The sequence below is a fragment of the Lissotriton helveticus genome, chromosome 2_1, assembly GCF_964261635.1.
Source record: "Lissotriton helveticus chromosome 2_1, aLisHel1.1, whole genome shotgun sequence".
NCBI lineage: Eukaryota > Metazoa > Chordata > Amphibia > Caudata > Salamandridae > Lissotriton > Lissotriton helveticus.
The window spans coordinates 1370332376-1370350752 of NC_136059.1; the positions used below are offsets into that span (position 1 = coordinate 1370332376).

Below are 18377 nucleotides of genomic sequence, written 5' to 3' on the forward strand. Positions count from 1 at the left end.
ATTTAGTTTTTTTATTGTTTTTCTTAACATTTTCCAATATAACATGCAATGTGAGCTTACAACATGAGGCTTTCAGGAGCATAATAAAATCGTACATTATACATACAGTTAGGAGACGTCTAGCCACAGTGATCAGTCCGAATTGTAGGCCCTTCCCAGGATGACCCAGCGGGTCCATCGTATCAAATCTACTGGAACATCGTTAGGTCCAGGGGCCTTAGCACCCAGACTGAGAGCGAGAGCTCTATTCATTTCTTCAAGCGTGACTCTCAAATCTACCTTGTCAATATGTTCTAATGGGGTACCATGCGAATGTGAGACGAGATTTCCTTGGTCGTTATAGACCTTAGAAAATTGCTTGATCCAGGATTCCTCGGATATAGAGATCTCAATTGAGGGACCCTCACCAACTGTTAAAAAAGGGGCCCTCACTGCTCTCCAAAAAGCAGCACTATCTTTCTGTTTCACTGCGCAGTGGATGGATTGCCACGCTTCGTCTCTCAGGGTGCTTTTTCTCTCTTTAATAGCCCGTTTGCATCCCAGGTCAACCACGCAGCACCTGTTGGGAGGTAGGTATGTTTGCCGTTGGGGCTCTGTATCAGTGTCTTGTTGCATGGTTCCTTACAGGGCAGTGAAAGCAAGTTCATAATGCTCTGTCCGCCTACCCCACACCCGGTCAAATTTATTAGGATAACCTCTGGCTGCATATACAGTTTTGTCCACCCCCATACATGTGTCCATCCCAGCAAACCCTGGGCCTTGGTAGGTATAGTAGGCGACCCCCAGGTTTCTGCCATATCCTCTTCACCCCTATCAACCCAAATGTGCCAAAAATCCACTTTTTCCTAGGGAGATCATAGTCACCAGGAGTATGAATTGGAGAGTATGTGGTATCTCCTCTCCCAGTACTGCACTAAGTTCCTGCAATATTGTGTCCCAATATGTCTGAATCTCTTGGCAATCTGACAAAATGTGATAAAACTAAGCTTCAGCCTCTCTGCAACTAAGACAATTGGACGAGGGGATCTGCCCCATTTTATGAAGTTTAACCCTGCCTAAGTAGACCCTGTGTAAGTTCTTCAATTGAATCAGGCGGAAGTGTGATCTTATGGCAACCTCATGATGCATCAGGACGGCCTCCCGGGTCACATCTTCCATCTCACCCAAGTCCTGTTCACACTATTGTCGTTGGCCCCATAGGTTGTCCGGAGGATTATTTATAATGGCTTTTTAGAGCGAGGAGACCAACTCCCTCCCACCCCCTCAGCATGATGGTTACCGGAGCAGGAGATTTCCTAGTGGGACAGACTCTGGCAGGTCTTCCCAGGCTATCCCTTTGGTGGGGAGAATGTGGTGTCGTTTCTTTCTTTGTTGACAGACTTTCAACCTTTGGAAATCACATTTTCCCCTATAGGACAGACCACAAATGTAAGGAAGGTTGGACTAGGACCCTTCCTTTGTTCTGAGCAGGGAAGTCAGCTGCGGTAAGTGTTGGGGATGTCTTTTCTATGAAAAACAACTCTCATTCAGCATGATAGTGTCACTGAGGGTAGTCAGGTGGTGAGGTTACAATCATATCGGATACCAGAGGCCAGGTTAAGTGCAGTAGAAATTAAGGTACCATTATGTTAAAAGAAGGAATTACAGAACCCTCCAACAGTGTTTGGTGTCTTCTGGTTATGTAGGTTCCCAAACCCTTAGGTTTTGCATTGACTTCCGCCAACTAGTAGGTTTAAGTTTGATACTTACCCGATGCTCGAGTGGACGAATTGAAAGAAAACTTGGGGAAGGCTGTGTGTTCCTATTCACCCTTGTTCTCACTAAAGGATACTGGCAGATTCCCCTGACTAAGAACGCTAAAGAAAACACTACTATCTCAACCTTCTCTGGTCTATATCAGTCCAGGATTCTGCCTTTAAGTCTCCATGGGGCCCCTGTGGCCTTTCAACGGCTGATGGACCAGAATTTATGCCTGCATCAGCAATATGCGAGGCATATCTGGATGATACTGTTATATTTGACACCTTCTGGGTTGTCCATCTCCAACACTTAATGGCTGTCTTCACTGCTCTCCGAGAGTCCGGACTTACAGCAAATCCAGAAAATGCACTGGGGCCACCGACTCAATTCGCAGCATGGGGGATCACATCCGAGCTGGTATGATCAGTCCGCATGTGAATAAGGTCAAGGTCAATAGAGACATCCCTAAATCCTTTTTGAGGTTAGTGGGATTCTATAGACGCTTTATACCCCACTTATTTGAACTGGCATCCCTTCTCACGGATCTACTGAAAAAGAACCAACATGCAAAGATAACCCATTGGTATCTAGATCAGCTATGGAGCTCTGACCTGTTGAAGGAAATACTGTGTACTTTCTAATGTGCTCAGACTTTTAAAAGTCTTTTGTCTTACAGACTGACACATTGGGTAGGGATCTCAGTGCAGTCCTGTCCCAACTTTACCACACTTGCCTCCTACAGCCTGTGGTTTACATAAGTAGAAAGCTTCTTTCTCGAGAAATGTCTTATGCCACCATTGAAAAGGAGGACTTGGCCATAAAGTGAACTATGGAGGCTCTCCGGTATTATTTGCTAGGATTGTCGTTTGTTTTGCTTACGGATCATGCCCCTCTCATTTGGTTGGCCCACCACAGAGATTCCCACCCCAGAGTCTTACATTGGTACTTAGCGCTCTAAACGTTCTGATTTCTTTGAGGTTCTAACTGCTGCGGTTCTAACCAAGAGCCATGTCTCAAGCCACGTAACTGGGGGTCTCATGCTTCACTGGGCTCCAGAGAAACAGAGACACAATGACCGCTGGAGTCAGGAGCAGCAAAGTAGGCCCCAGAAGCATAGGATAAGGGATCCGATGAAGTCCGGAATAATAGCTTTAAGGTCCTTGCTGCTGCGGCTCTAACCCAGAGCCATGACCCTAGGCAAGTAAATGGGGGTCTTATACTTCATTGGGCACTAAGGTGGAGATACCTTGTGGGGCTGTGAGGCTCATGCTAGAGGGTTTTGAGGAGGCACTGCTACAAAGGATGTTCACTACTGAGCACTAAAACCCTCTTACCATGAGACTTTTGGAACCAGGACTCATTTTTTAGTTTTTTTATGTTATGGATCACAGATGAAGGGCTGCAACATTACAAAATAAAATTATGGACGGAGTGTTAAAACGTTTCAAATACTCCACCCCAGTCACAGATCTGGGTTTACTCCATCGCTATTTTGCCTGCTTGTCACCCCAGTTTGGACCCAGCCATATGCAAGTCAGTATTGACCCTGCTCCCCATTGCACCAGTCGAGACCGAACTGACCGCTTAGGTCCTCCTCTGGACCGGAAACAAGCATCCTGGGACTGGTTTTGGGATATCACCCCTCGTGAGCCAGGCTAGCTTGAATCCAATGGCGCAGTGAGCAAGGGACCAAGATCTGGGCATACCATTAGTCACTTAGGGCTCACATAGCAACATCTCAAAATAGAATGATGAACGGACTATTGAAAGGGCTGACCAACTTATAAGAGGGTAAGCCTGATACTTAGGAGGTATATTTATGTATTCTCCCAAGGGCTGTCAAAGGTTGTGAGAGCATAGCAGAGCACTGGACAGACCTGAGGAACCCAACACATAGAGGCCTCCAAGGCAGACTTTAGAAAACAGAGAAACAGTCATTTTCATAATTTATTACCAGGTGGTTTGCACCTTAAACTTCTACTTTAAATGATAACAGTAATAAGATTCACTTTGGATAAATAGCAATCCATAAAGCATACAGCATAAAAGCATTCATAAAACAATAATTAACAATCAATTAACAATAATATTTCATAATTTATTTTGCAATTAAAAAGTCTAATATGCCATTGAAAGGATATCCTCATGCCAATGCCCCATATTATGTAATATGAAACCGTCCTTCCGACAATATTTTCAATTGTTGACTTATTTCTATATAGTATGGGGCACTAGATGATCTTGAGTTTCTCATGCAGATATTCAAAGCCCAAATCAGGTGTTCTATAACATTTTTTTTTAACTGTTTATTGATTTTTAGGAAAAAGACAAGAACATTTGTCAGACTATTATCCTTCTTCATATGTCAGCAGTATAGGAACTTCCCTACACATCAGTCAAGAAAAAGGAAAAGAAGACAAAACAACAGAAAAGTGAAAAAACAACTGTGGTTCCTGGGTCACCATACAGTGTTCTTATACAACATGGTGGGGTCATGTTAATATTATATTTAGTTTTTTTATTGTTTTTCTTAACATTTTCCAATATAACATGCAATGTGAGCTTACAACATGAGGCTTTCAGGAGCATAATAAAATCGTACATTATACATACAGTTAGGAGACGTCTAGCCACAGTGATCAGTCCGAATTGTAGGCCCTTCCCAGGATGACCCAGCGGGTCCATCGTATCAAATCTACTGGAACATCGTTAGGTCCAGGGGCCTTAGCACCCAGACTGAGAGCGAGAGCTCTATTCATTTCTTCAAGCGTGACTCTCAAATCTACCTTGTCAATATGTTCTAATGGGGTACCATGCGAATGTGAGACGAGATTTCCTTGGTCGTTATAGACCTTAGAAAATTGCTTGATCCAGGATTCCTCGGATATAGAGATCTCAATTGAGGGACCCTCACCAACTGTTAAAAAAGGGGCCCTCACTGCTCTCCAAAAAGCAGCACTATCTTTCTGTTTCACTGCGCAGTGGATGGATTGCCACGCTTCGTCTCTCAGGGTGCTTTTTCTCTCTTTAATAGCCCGTTTGCATCCCAGGTCAACCACGCAGCACCTGTTGGGAGGTAAGTATGTTTGCCGTTGGGGCTCTGTATCAGTGTCTTGTTGCATGGTTCCTTACAGGGCAGTGAAAGCAAGTTCATAATGCTCTGTCCGCCTACCCCACACCCGGTCAAATTTATTAGGATAACCTCTGGCTGCATATACAGTTTTGTCCACCCCCATACATGTGTCCATCCCAGCAAACCCTGGGCCTTGGTAGGTATAGTAGGCGACCCCCAGGTTTCTGCCATATCCTCTTCACCCCTATCAACCCAAATGTGCCAAAAATCCACTTTTTCCTAGGGAGATCATAGTCACCAGGAGTATGAATTGGGGAGTATGTGGTATCTCCTCTCCCAGTACTGCACTAAGTTCCTGCAATATTGTGTCCCAATATGTCTGAATCTCTTGGCAATCTGACAAAATGTGGTAAAACTAAGCTTCAGCCTCTCTGCAACTAAGACAATTGGACAAGGGGATCTGCCCCATTTTATGAAGTTTAACCCTGCTTAAGTAGACCCTGTGTAAGTTCTTCAATTGAATCAGGCGGAAGTGTGATCTTATGGCAACCTCATGATGCATCAGGACGGCCTCCCGGGTCACATCTTCCATCTCACCCAAGTCCTGTTCACACTATTGTCGTTGGCCCCATAGGTTGTCCGGAGGATTATTTATAATGGCTTTTTAGAGCGAGGAGACCAACTCCCTCCCACCCCCTCAGCATGATGGTTACCGGAGCAGGAGATTTCCTAGTGGGACAGACTCTGGCAGGTCTTCCCAGGCTATCCCTTTGGTGGGGAGAATGTGGTGTCGTTTTGTATAATCGTATACTTGTGTCTGGGAGAGGTATCCCGCCTGGACGTTGACGAATGACCTGACTGCTCCGTTCTCTTTAATGTCCCTTACCTTTGAGATCCCAGATCCAAATTAAGTCCCATATGGCAAGGTTCTTTAGTCTTGGTACCTCCTTAAGTTGTGATCTTATCCATAAATGAGTTTCCTTTGTGACACTCCCTTTCCATCGCATATGGATTCGTATCCTATCCCAGGTCACCAGTGGAACCCGGACCGAAGCAGACAGGGTCTTTCTGTCTTTGCTGTCATAGAATTAGTGCTCCCAGGTGGGTTCCACCATGGTGCATCTGTCTAACCGAACCACTGGGTCTGCAGCCAGAATGTAGAGCCAGTCAATAATAGTCTGGAGCTGGGAGGCCCAGTACTATGCCTGTAAGTGCAGTAGGGCAACCCCCCATAATACACATATTTATTGAAGGTTTTCAGGGCAATCTGAGGGTCCGCCTCTGCCCAAAACAGTAATATTGTATCTCTGTTCAACTTTAGAAAGTAGGATTCAGGGATTAGATGGGGTATGTTCTGCATAACATACAGTATTTTGAATATGGCTGCTCTACCAATAAGTGTCAGAGGTAGCGTATGTCATCCAGCTATGTTTCTCTGCATCTCCATTAATGGCCTATCCAGGTTAGCCTTCATGAATTATTCTTGGGTCGTAGTCACAAAGATTTTTAAATATCTCATCCTGACATCATCGACCTGTAGGGGAGCCTCAACCGCAAGTCCTAGGTCTCAGTTCCCCAGTTAACACTGATTTGTACCAGTTGATTCTTTATCTAGAGCAATCTCCGAAGGCACCAAAAATGTCAAGGAGGGATCCCAGCCTGGTTTTGGGATCTGGAAGATAGAGAAGGACATTGTCGGTGTATAGGGAGATAGTGCCTTTCTCTCATTCCTCTATGGCCCCACTACCACTATTGTCATTTGCAGGCTCAATCTGAAATGTTTTAACACCAGGATGAAGTAAGGCTGGTGGAAGGAGTCATATGCTTTCTCAGCAACAGTAGAGACTATAGCCCGGGGGGTTTCCATCCCGAATGGAATCAAGCCTGTTATAAAGTTGCTTCAAACTCAACCAGGTACACCTGTGGGGCATGAAAGCGTTTTGGTCATAGTGAATAAGAGATGTGATGACTTTTTTGAGTCTACGGGTCAATATGGCTAATAGTAATCTCGTGTCAACAATAAGGAGCGAGATAGGGCTGTAAAACCCACAATTTGTCTTTGGTTTACCCTCTTTATGAATTGCAGCAATTATTGTGTGTCGAGGTTCAGGCGGTTGCCACCCCTGTGTGCATGCCTCTAAAGATTTGTAGTAAGTGTAGGCCTAGCAGTTTTGCCATTGTTTTAAACATCTGTACTGGCAGTCCATTGGGTCGCAGTGTCTTGCCACTCAGCGTTGCAGTGAGTGCCTCAGTGACCTCCTGAAATGTTTGATGACCCTCTAGCCAGTTCCAAGTCCTTCTGCGACAAGATGGGAGGCACACTTTTAATAGGCATTGCTCCATCTATTTATCATCTGTCCATGGCCATGCGGTGTGAAAAACACAGTAGTATTGGGTAAACTCCTGGTCTATTGTTCTATTGTTGGTTAGTGTCTCCCCCGTCAGGGAAACGAGTTCCCCCACTTAGTGTGCCTCTTCCTCCCTGGGACTCAGCCAGGCCAATAGGCACCCAGATTTTTCTCCCATGTCATACAGTTTCCTTTGGGTAGCCACATAATGACTATCGGGTGCATCTTCCGCTGTGGCACGATACTCCTCTCTAGTAAGTAATTATTATTGTTCAGTTAATTAAAACTCACAAATGTAAACATCTGGGGCATTAAAAATACATAAAATGATCCTTATCTCAAATTATAACTTGAATTTTAAAATACAGTCTTTCATACTGAGCTTTTTAATGTTATATTATGAGTGGAGGTCATATCAAGTCTCAGTTTTATTGTCTATTCAAGCTTCTTAAAGTGTGTTAAAAAATAGATAAAGTTCTTGCGCTTCAGGGTGTAAACATGGATTGGACAAGGCTGACCCACATGTAGTTTGGGCTGTTAAAGTGTTGATTAAAAGTAGTCCAGCTGCTTGCTATTCTCCAGTCGCCTGTGGCTTGTGCTTGAGTCTTTCATCCACTATGTCAAAATACTTTGTAAGTCGACAGCTTAGCTGTATCTCTTCTGGGTTAAAGCACAATTTTACGGCCTGCCTGTAGATCCTGATGCCAATCTGGTTGAAAATTGGTCGAGTGAAGCACGTCTTATGTCCATCAGGCTTGGGCAGATGCAAATAATGTGCACTAGATCCTCTTTTCTTGTTCCACAAAGACTACAGGACTGTTCTTCTAGTCTCCTTTTCCAAGGCGGCAGATGAGGGAGGATTGGTAAAATGCCAAAGCGCAACTTAAAAAATGTTTCCTTTATCTTTGGCTCCTGTTTTTAAATAAACTTGTGGCGTAAAAGCTTTATAATCGTTAAGCACTATCCAGCCGTGAGTCCTCTTGGCTAAAGTTTCCTTATCTTCTGTTATGGATATCATTTTTGTTACTTTAGTTACAACCTTTTTAAAGCTCTTACGATCTATGGAGGATTCCCAGAGATTGGTCAGTTCCAGTCTTTTTAGTGAGTCGACCAGATTTCTAGCAGGTGATTTCCCACGACATGACAGCTCGGTCCAAATATGCGCATTTAGAGATCCTGGCTCGGCGCTTTTGATCTTGTGACAGCTTTTTATATAAGTGCACCTTCTTTCCGTTGATTACTTCTGAAGACTGAATTCTAGGCATATTTGGGCGGGTGACACATAGTTTGGTAGCTGAAAGATTGCTCTGTATATGCTAACAATTATTTTATCCAACACCATCGCATCTTTCCCTTGAATTGGTTCGCTTCCATATGTCAGCAATGGCTGTAATCGTGCTCAAATCACCTGTAGTAGGGGATCTAGGGTTCGGTGTGTTAGGGCTTCCTTCAGGGGCTTCATTGTGAGGTAGCTCATGGTGCCATTCCGATGCAAGGCCTCCATTTGGGGTTTATACGAGCCTCTGCTGTGAAGTAAAACTCCGAGGTACTTGTAGTTAGTTACCCAGTCTAGGCTGCACTAGTCCAATTACCACATGATTTTCTTTGTCTTATGGTAATTCACTGTCGTAATTTTTGTTTTCTTTACATTAATGTTTAAGGCATTAGGTTGCGAGAAGTTATTAGTGGTATCCAGCAGGTGTTGGAGGCCGATTGGGGTCCGGCTTATCAAAACCAAATCATCCGCGTATAGGAGATTGGACAGCAAGATTTTTCCCAAACATGGGGCGTGTGAGGTTCGGTTGTCCAATTCCACTGGAAGGTCTGCTAAGAAGATTACCCTCTTTATGTATTGCAGCAGTTATTGTATGTCGACGTTCAGACGGTTGCCGCCCCTGTGGGCATGCCTCATTAAACATTTGCAGTAAGTGTAGGCGTAGCAGTCCTGCCATTGTTTTGAACAGCTATACTGGCAGTACATTGGGTCCCAATGTCTTGCCACTCTGCATTGCAAAGAGTGCCTCAGTGAGCTCCTCAAATGTCTGATGACCCTCTAGCCAGTTCTAAGTCCTCTTGCAACAAGCTCGGAGGAAAATTTTGCTAGGCATTGCTCCATCTCTTGATCATCTGTCTGCGGCCATGCCGTGTACAAAACACAGTGGTATTGGGGAAACTCCTGGGCTATGTCTCTATTGTTGGTTAGCATCTCCCCTGTCAGGGTAACGAGTTTCCCCAACCAGTGTGGCTCTTCCTCCCTGGGACTCAGCCAGGCCAATAGGCACCCAGCTTTTTCTCCCATGTCATACAGTTTCTTTTGGGTAGCCAGGTAATGACTATGGGCCGCATTTTCCGCTGTGGCACAATACGCCTCTCTAGTGGCAGTTAGCTGCCAGAGGACACTTGCCTCAGGTAGTGTAATAGCATGTTGTTCTAATGCCTGGATGTGGCATTCAATGGTAGCCAGTGTAGTGGCTGTGGCCCATTTTTACCTTCCATGCCAACCATCCTGATTCAGGAAGGATACTACCGATTTCAAGGCTAGTCTCCCACCTCCCGATACCTGCATGAAAAATCACGATTTCTCTGCCAGCTTCAGCCGACTTGGACTGGTCTTGTGTGATTCGGAGTATGTAGTGTCAGTAACCTGCTCCTGCAGGCAGTGCACAACATGTTTGTCAAGCTCTCTCTGCCTGCCATAGTGCTTTCTCCGTCCTCCTGACAGGTAAGCCACAAAACGTATATTTGCATTTTACAAAGCCGATCATGCAGCAGCACACTTGCAAGTAAATACAAGCCAATAGACCCAATTCAGGCCTCAATAGAAGTCAATGGCAGAAATACATCCCCGCCTATTGTTTTAAAATCTCCCACTTCCCTTTTTTAAATATGTTGGCATGTATGTTTTACGTGCCGGCAGTGTTTGGATTTTGTCCCACAGAACCGTCTTGGAGGCCTCCCATATTAGAATTGGGTAGTACACTGAGTTAGGAGTATGTCTCAGAGTCCAATCATAACTGCTTGGCAGTATTTGGGTCCCAGAGTTCCCAGGCATTGAAACTCGCTGACTCTCCTGCCCAGTCACCCGCCATCTAGGGTGACTAGCAGCAGCGAGTAATCAGAGATGCCCCATGTGAGGTATTCTACCTCCCCCACAGCTGAGAGTTCCCCCATAGGTGCAAACAGTTGAGTCTGGAAAATGTCCTTCTAGCTTCAGAGAAGAATGAGTATGCTGTTGCTGCTGGGTGCCAGAATCTCTGCAAGTGAGTCAGTCCCAGCGCCTTAGTGAACTGGCACAACTGTGTAGACTTAGGGTCTCCACCCAGTGAGGCCCGTGTCCTGTCTAGGTCATTAACCATAGTGTAGTTGAAGTCCCCTCCCACAAGCGGGAATGTGTCCCCTGCCTCAGAGGTATTGGGCCTACTTTTTCCATTGTTTCACGCTGAAGGCAAGGAGGGGCGTACAGGTTGACACAGGTGTATCCTTGCATGCCCCTGATCCCCTGTACCCCAAGGATCGTCTCACTATGGTCCGTCCAGACCCTGGTAGTTTTAAAAGAGGAGTGGTCCTTCATGCAAGTATTGCCACTCCCTTGGATACCCGAGAAAATCCAATGTGGCCAAGAACGTACAGTCTGCTTCAGCAGGTAGGTCTTCTGCAAGAAAATTATATCAGGTGGCACTCGCTTGATATACTGGGCCACACCTCCCCATTTGATTTCATTCCTAAGGCCGTTCATGTTTCAGGTGAGGATTTTGAGACAGTCTACCCCTTGTTCAGGTATGGTCTGTGACTGGTTAACACTCCAACCCCAGGATCACTCCCTCGGATCCCACCTATGGCCCCATCTCCCCAATGCCTGACTCGCATCGCTAGCGGCTGCTTACTAACTGAAAAACATTTTCTGCAATCTCTCCCCAACCCACGTTTCCTGAATAGTTCTTACTCCCCAACCAAGGAATTATCTGTCACCCTCCTGTAGCAGGTGGAATCTGACTACATGGTTGCCCCCACTTTTTTTCTGGTGTTTTGATGGTTTTTGACTTAGTTTGGCTGGGGTCCTGCTATTCTGTACCCCAGCCTAGCTGCTTCCTCTCTAAATTGATTGCATGTACTTTAGGTACATTCCAGATTGGTTACTGGGTTACCCTTGTGAGTCCCTAGTATATGGTACCTTATGTACTAAGGGAATAGGTACCCCAGTGGCCTATGCCGCCCCTGGGAAGCCTTCCAAAATGGCACCACAGGTCTGCTACTGCAGCCTGGGTAAGGTGGTGCATGCACCCCTTACTAAGATATAGGTTACCTATATCTACCTTTAATCACTGACACATATAAACCTATAAGTCACTCCTATGGCAGGCCTTATCAATCCTGAAGGCAGAGTGCTTGGTTTTGTGTGAGAGGGTGCCCATGCATGAGCAGGACCCCTCTGCAGCTTTCGGAATCTATTCTCTGATGCTGTTCTGTGATGCAGCCATACCATATACTCTTAACTGCATTATAACCTCGTGCTAAATGCTAACTTTGGAAGGGCTGCATGGAAACATGTTGTGTTTGGTGTCAAATCCTTTGGAATCCTACCCCCCCCCCCGCCAGTCCTGGCGGCGGGGGTAGAATTCCACCCTTCTAGAGGGAGAGACATGTACACACTGTCCTAACCTGTAATAGTTTAAAAGAGCCCTGGCATCACAAAATGGGTGCCACAGACACGGGTCTGACCTCCTGCTGCTGGACGAAACTCCGGCAGGGGAGGCCTAGGTTTCCTGTCACAGGAAGGTGTAACCACCTCCCAGACAGGCTTTAGTGTATTGGGGCTGGGTGGGTGCATTCAGAGAATGCTTTTCAGACAGTGTTGGGGGCACACTTGGTGTCCCTGTGCATAGCCCTGTTCAAACTGGTTGCAGGGGCCCTCAGCCCCTGCTCTGGCGTGAAACTGGACAAAGGGAAAGGGGTGTAACCACCCCTCTCCCCAGACCCTCCCATAGGTGGGCGCCCAGAGTATGTCCAACCCCCTATCTTAGTATAAGTATGGGACCCCAGTCCTTAGGACTTCAGATTACACCTGGATGAAACTCTGCAACATATATCCTGGAACTTTAACAGTCTACACGACTAGAAGATGGAAGAATCTCCCTTGGGATCAAGGAGTGACTCCCCTTTTCAAACGGGCACCAAAGAAGCATCTTGCCGGTCTGCATTTCCAAGGATCCTGATGGATTTGTGACTCAAGACATAGACTTTCAGACTCCTCAGAGGCCGACACGAGATCCCAGCAAAGTTGAGACCCGCAGCCCTCACGAGTGACGTGGGACCGGAAGTCCTGAACACAGTGCACATTTGCTAGTGCATCGACTTCCCAAGCTTTCCGGAAGTTGTGCATTGGGCTACTTGTAGTCCATGCCCCGAGCACCATCTGCACCGAAGATTGTGGGTCTACACTCCATGAGTGTTCTGTGGGCCCCCTCCAGCATTTCCGCTCGAGGCTCCTTCGCGATCCCTGGTCGGTCGACTGGTGGGTCCCCACGAAGGTAACTCTTCTTTTTCTTGGGATTTCCTGGTTGCTCCAGACGTGCCCAGACTCCCCTCCAAAGGATGAGTCCCTCAGACCTTGCTAGTCTGCACCGAGGCCAATCTTTGCTTTCTGCATGGGTTGCTGGTCCCATGGCTTGTTTGGTCCAATCCGAATACCGACACCGCAGCACTCCACATCCTTCGTGGAACAGCTCGAATCCAGCTCCTGGTTGTCGCCGACGCCTCCTGGTCCTCGTGTCTGAAGAGTCAAGCTTCACCTTCTTCACCTAAAAGCACCCGACATCAGTGGGCATCTGCTCATCGCCTTCCTGGTCACTGGCTAGTGACCCAGACTCTGTCCCCTCTGCTTTCAGGTTCTTCTCATCCTTGATCCAGGCTTGGATCCACCTGGATACTTTCTTCTTGGTCACCAGCAGCACTTTGCAGCAGATCGCCATTGAAATCGACAACAAAACCCGACACCAAAAGACACCAATGCACCCGGCTTCCCTAGGTGAGGTAACTTGAGTACTCCGGTGCTCCTGTGGGTATAGACTCTAAAACTGCCTAGTTCTAAAGGGGTTTGCTCCAAGTCCTCTTCTAAGTATCCTTTATCTTTAAAATTCCAACAGCGACTTTCCCCATAGAAGTTAATGGTGATTCGCTGCTGTGTTTAGATACTTCACGCGTCCCCGTGGGTCCCCTGTGTCACTACCTTGGGTGGTTCCTGGTGGCCCCAGCGGTTCTAAAGGCTCTAGGCCTTGTATCTATGTCTGTCAGGAATCACAGGAGGTTTCCTCCTCATACCCCCACGGTGGCTTCTATCTGTCCATTCCAGACTATAAGGGTAATATATCCCTTAAGTTGGAGTGATAGCTGGCATCGCAGAAACTCCAACATGGCTGCCAATATGTTGACACTGCAACAGCCTTCTGCTGTTTAGCAGTCGAGTCCTTCAAGCAATTACAGTCTGGTGAGGTTTGCCCCAACATTCTAATGCGCACTTCACCTGAGATTCTTCTTGAGGAACATCAGAAATCCCAGCATCGTGAAAGCTAGTCAGGGTAGACTCGTTTATTCGGGGTTAGCTTCGTCGGTAATATAATAAGGTCAGTGCTAAATTTATTGTATTAACCAAGGTCTAAAATTCTGTAATCATTTCCCAAGTCGAGTTAACCTTAGCTTCCTAAATAGGAAATAAAGGTAGTTTTTCTGACATAGGAAGGTCTTTGAAATATAAAAGCTTGTTACTCCAGAGAATTCGTTTCTGAATAAAATAATTTCCAGAGTTAAATAAACGTGGGCGTGACCTTTCAACACGCCGCGTTTGGAAGAGCATTCAGGCCTCTCGAGAATCAAATTCAGTGAAGATCTAATGTGAGCACATTTCTTCTGCGTGCTGCATTAGGCTTTCTTGTGAAATAAAGAATATTCCTGACAGCACTTACAGCCTGATTCATGAAGGTAAATGCGCTCGCAAAAGGGCCAGATTCTCAGAATCTGGCCCTTTGCGAGTGCAATTTTTGCATTTGGGATTCATCATCCCAAATGCAAAAATCGCTAATAAAGAATTAGCAAATATGCGAGGATTAGCATTTAAGGAATCTCTATTAGAGATTCCTTAAATGCTATTCATGACACATTCAAAAATTGCGAATTAGCAATTTTGGGCCGCTATTTACCGAGAGGTCAGACCTCTCGGTAAATAGCAAAAACTTAGAAAAATGCTTTTAAAAGCATTTTTCTAAGTTGCATGTTGCACACACACATGTCCCTTGGACATGTGCGTGCGCAACACCTGTTTCAATTAGCATTTCAGGGGTGCTACAGGGTGTCCTTTGGACACCCCTGGCACCCTTAAAATCGCTATCTTATTTGCGAGTAGCAAATTGCTACTCGCAAATAAGGGATACTCCCCATTCATTCCTATGGGCCTTTTGGCCCATAGGAATGAATGGGGAGTTATTCCTTATTTGCGAGTAGCAATTTGCTACTCGCAAATAGAGAATATGTAGGAATCGCTATTTATTTAGCAATTCCTACATGAATACCGTTTTGCGAGTCCTCAATAGCGATTCGCTATGAATCGCTATTAGAGACTCGCAAAACGGTACCTTGATGAATCAGGCTGTTGATCTTTGTGCCTTGCGTTTCAGGAAGTTGTTCATGATAATACAGACACACGCAGTTTATTTATCTATGAACAGCGTTCGTCTTCGTGCTAATTTACCTGTTGAATTTGAGAAGGATTTCCTGTCTCAGAGGTTCCTTCTTGGTGTTAAAACGAAAAGCGCATAACTTCTTTTTAGCCAAGGAGTTTCATTTATAAATATTAGCCACATAATATTCCAACCTCTCTCAAGCCCCAGTAATAGAGAGAACAAGAGCGCCATCTACCTACCATAAAAAACGAAATATTTTACGTGGGCTGGAGGAGTTGGTTTTGGAAAGAGGCTAAAGATATTTACAACGTTCAGACCCCCATTTGAAAATCCTCAAGTCTACTTGTTTAAGTGAGTATAAGGAGGAAAAGATCCTAAGGAAAATTATCATAGAAATTTGGGAAAGACACACACTTACCTAGTTTTCCACTCATCATAGACAGAACAGAGAAGGAAGCTGAAGGGCCTGAAAAGAAAAGAACAAGAGACTTAGAGAATATTTCTTTTGATGAAAAGACACATCCATTAAGAGAAGTAAGAAGAGAGGCAAGCCCAAAACAACCTCCTGGTAAGATAAGTTATTCATAACACATTAAAGGAAAGTAAGTTTTTAAACAAGCAGAAAAGGTTATGTAAGCATTTGTTTTTAGCCCGAATAAGCTGAATGAGAAGAAGAACAGAAGAAGCAGTGCAGGCAGAGTTTTGTAGTGGTCTCTTCTCTATCCCAAATCCCCTTTCCCCCCTGAGTACTTACCTGCAATGGAGTAACTACTTACCTTGCTGGGAGGTTCTTAGAGGGGCGTTGGGACTTAGCAACATTCTGCTCCTGTGTGGTTTCTGGCTGAATGTGAGCAGCCCCCTGACAATGTCAGTCGTGGTTCTTATACCACTTTCTTAATATATGGTTTTGTACGCCCCCAAGGCTCAACGTATATTGTGCTAATTTACTGTGTGCTAAATAAGTTTACGGAATGTACTTTTGCCTCTAGCCTCATAAAGAGACTAGAGGGATGTGTTTAGAATAAACACATATATTTTACATATATACCTGGTGTGGTTCTCCTTTTATGTGGTCATTCATGAGATTATAGACTGGTAAAACAAGCTGCTTTACATTCCTTCAAGACGTAGCCTAAAGGCTGCTCTCCACAGCTACCACTAGGATAGCTTTCTATATAGGTTGTCTTTAAACCTACCATCAATAAGGGTCATTTGGACTGGTGCAAGGTGCCCACTAGAACAGTGGACAGCATATGCCAGGCCAACTTCTCACAACTCCCTTTTCAATACCCTGGAAATCAGGTAATAAGTAGGCATGGGCGGTGAACTCCACTCTGTTTGCGGAGTTTTCCACTCTCCATGGACCACGCGAAGCGCTTGGCAGAGTTTGTTCCTCGCTCGTGCTCACCAACATTAAGTTGCCGAGCGTGAGCGAGGAAAATCCAATGCTAGACAACCTCCCAGCGAGATTTCTCAACGTGGGCAAATGCGGATGGTCGGGACTGCTCACGTTGAGAAACCATCTATTCGCGTTGAGGAAGCTGCTATTTGAGTAGACTATCTTCCAGAGCGGCAGAAAGAAGCAGTGCCCTCTTGCACTGAGCATGGTGTTGTTCATGCTGATATTCCAGCGTGGGACAAACACCTGGCGCTAACGGTCAGCACGAACATTGTGACCTAATGCACTCCAGGCAGGTTTTTGGTCACTCCACTGAGTTCCGCATTAACAGAACTCCACGAACTCCGCCCAGACCTAGTAATAAGCAACAATGCAACAACAACAAGTTAAACTCTGACTCCAGAGTGTGCATGCCTCTGTGTAGGAGCTCAATCGGTCTCTTAGAAGGAGTACAATGTTCAGAGGGGGTTGGTTCTAGCACCCAATTGTTTGGCGTGGCTCCTTACCATTTCTTGTGGGCCAACACCCCTTTACCTCTGGAACTGGTGGTCCAGTTGTTTCTGGCCTGCAGGTGGCAGTTTCACCCAGCGTGTCCGCTGTCATGGGGTTTAACACTGGTACCTGTCAAAGGAGTAATTCTGTGTCGTTGTCCAGCGAGTCCAGGAAATCTCTGAAGTCTCCAGACTACTTCACAACTCAATCTCCTGTCTCTCTCAGTACTATGCCATCTTCCCACCAGCTGTGCCCATTCTGTTTCCAACTGGTGTTTTGTAGGTTTTCCAGACAGCCTGCTCCTGCGTTTTGCTGCCTGTTGGCAATGACCCTTTAGCAGGGTTATCCCCAAATGATTTAATTCTTTCTCCATTGTTTTTCCTGACCTGTGGTTGTTGGCAATAGGACGCTGGACACCTTACCACTGTTGATCAGTGCTAAAGTGCATATGCCCTCTCTGTAAATTGTAATTATGATTCGTTGTCCATGATTGGCTTATTTGTTTTACCAGTAGGTCCCTAGGAAAGTGCACTGAGTGTGCCAGGGCTGGTGATTCAAATGCTACTAGTGGGCCTGCAGCACTGATTGTGCCACCCAAAGGAGTAGCCCTAAGATGGTGTCTCAGGCTTGCCACCACAGTGCCTATGGGCAGTTGCTAACTGCCATGTTGTCCTGGCCAGTGTACACACTTGCCAGGCCTAACCCTTCCCTTTTCTTACACATTAGACACCCCTATGGTAGGCCCAAAGTCCCCCCCTGGGCAGGGTGCAGTTTAGGGTCAAAGGTAGGACATGTACTAGTGTGGGTAACATGTCCTGATAGTGAAATACAGCCATTTTCGTTTTTCACTATTGAAAGGCTATCTTGCCCATAGGTTAGAATGGGGAATGCTGTGTATCATATTTACCTGCATATCTTCCCATAGAGCAAGATAGAAAATTGGAGTCTGGTATCCCTGAACTCTGAATTTAATAACACATCTTTTAGGAAGGATAGTTTTTAAATTCAGTGTTTGAATATAGCACTCTTAAAAAGTGGCTATTTTCTTGTTCAACCTTTCTGTGTGCCTCTGCCTGTTTGAAAATCGACTGTCTGGTTTGTGAGTGACAGGGGCTGGGGGTGGCTGCAGAAGGCTGGATGAGTCAGCACTAAGCTGAATAGACTTATCTGCATTTGGCTCCACCTCCGGCGGTGTGTCTGATGGCCCTGGCCCACACACACAAAGGAAGAAGAGATGCACTGGCAGAAGACACCCTGAACTGGTTTGGACTGGGTCCAGGACCTCTCACACATGGAGAACAAAGACTTTTGGTCTATAAATATCAGAGCTGAAATCCCAGAACTTTTGACTACTTCTTCCTGATCAAGAGGAATCCCTGCCAACGAAGATCAGCTGAAGAAACTGAGGAGAAGTACTGCCCAGGTGTGTCTAGGGCTGGCCTGCAGTTTGCTGTTTCTACTGAGGAGAGATATAAAGGACTTTGCTGAGTGCTGTGTCCGTCTAAAGAAAAGCCTCCAAGGGCCTGAGAAGAGCTGGCCTCCTGTTTCTGAAGTCCCAGGCACAAAAGGACTTCCCTCTCAGCTTCCCTGAACTTCCTTGCTGGGAGTTCCAGTTTACCTGGAGGGCCTGTAACTGTGTGTGAGGCCTTTTT

The 18377-nt window shown here is 45.8% G+C and overlaps 1 protein-coding gene and 1 pseudogene across 1 annotated transcript in view; one reads left to right on the forward strand and one right to left on the reverse strand.

Moving 5' to 3' along the window:
• Nucleotides 1-18377, reverse strand: part of LOC144820249 (phosphatidylinositol 4-kinase beta pseudogene) — a 49966-nt pseudogene that overhangs the window by 11103 nt on the left and 20486 nt on the right.
• The window catches only part of SLC25A51 (solute carrier family 25 member 51), a 308137-nt gene that overhangs the window by 4430 nt on the left and 285330 nt on the right, over nucleotides 1-18377 (forward strand). The window contains exon 3 of the mRNA XM_078676307.1: nucleotides 4061-4226. The gene's annotated coding sequence lies outside the window, so the exon portion shown is untranslated. The remainder of the gene's footprint in view (nucleotides 1-4060; nucleotides 4227-18377) is intronic.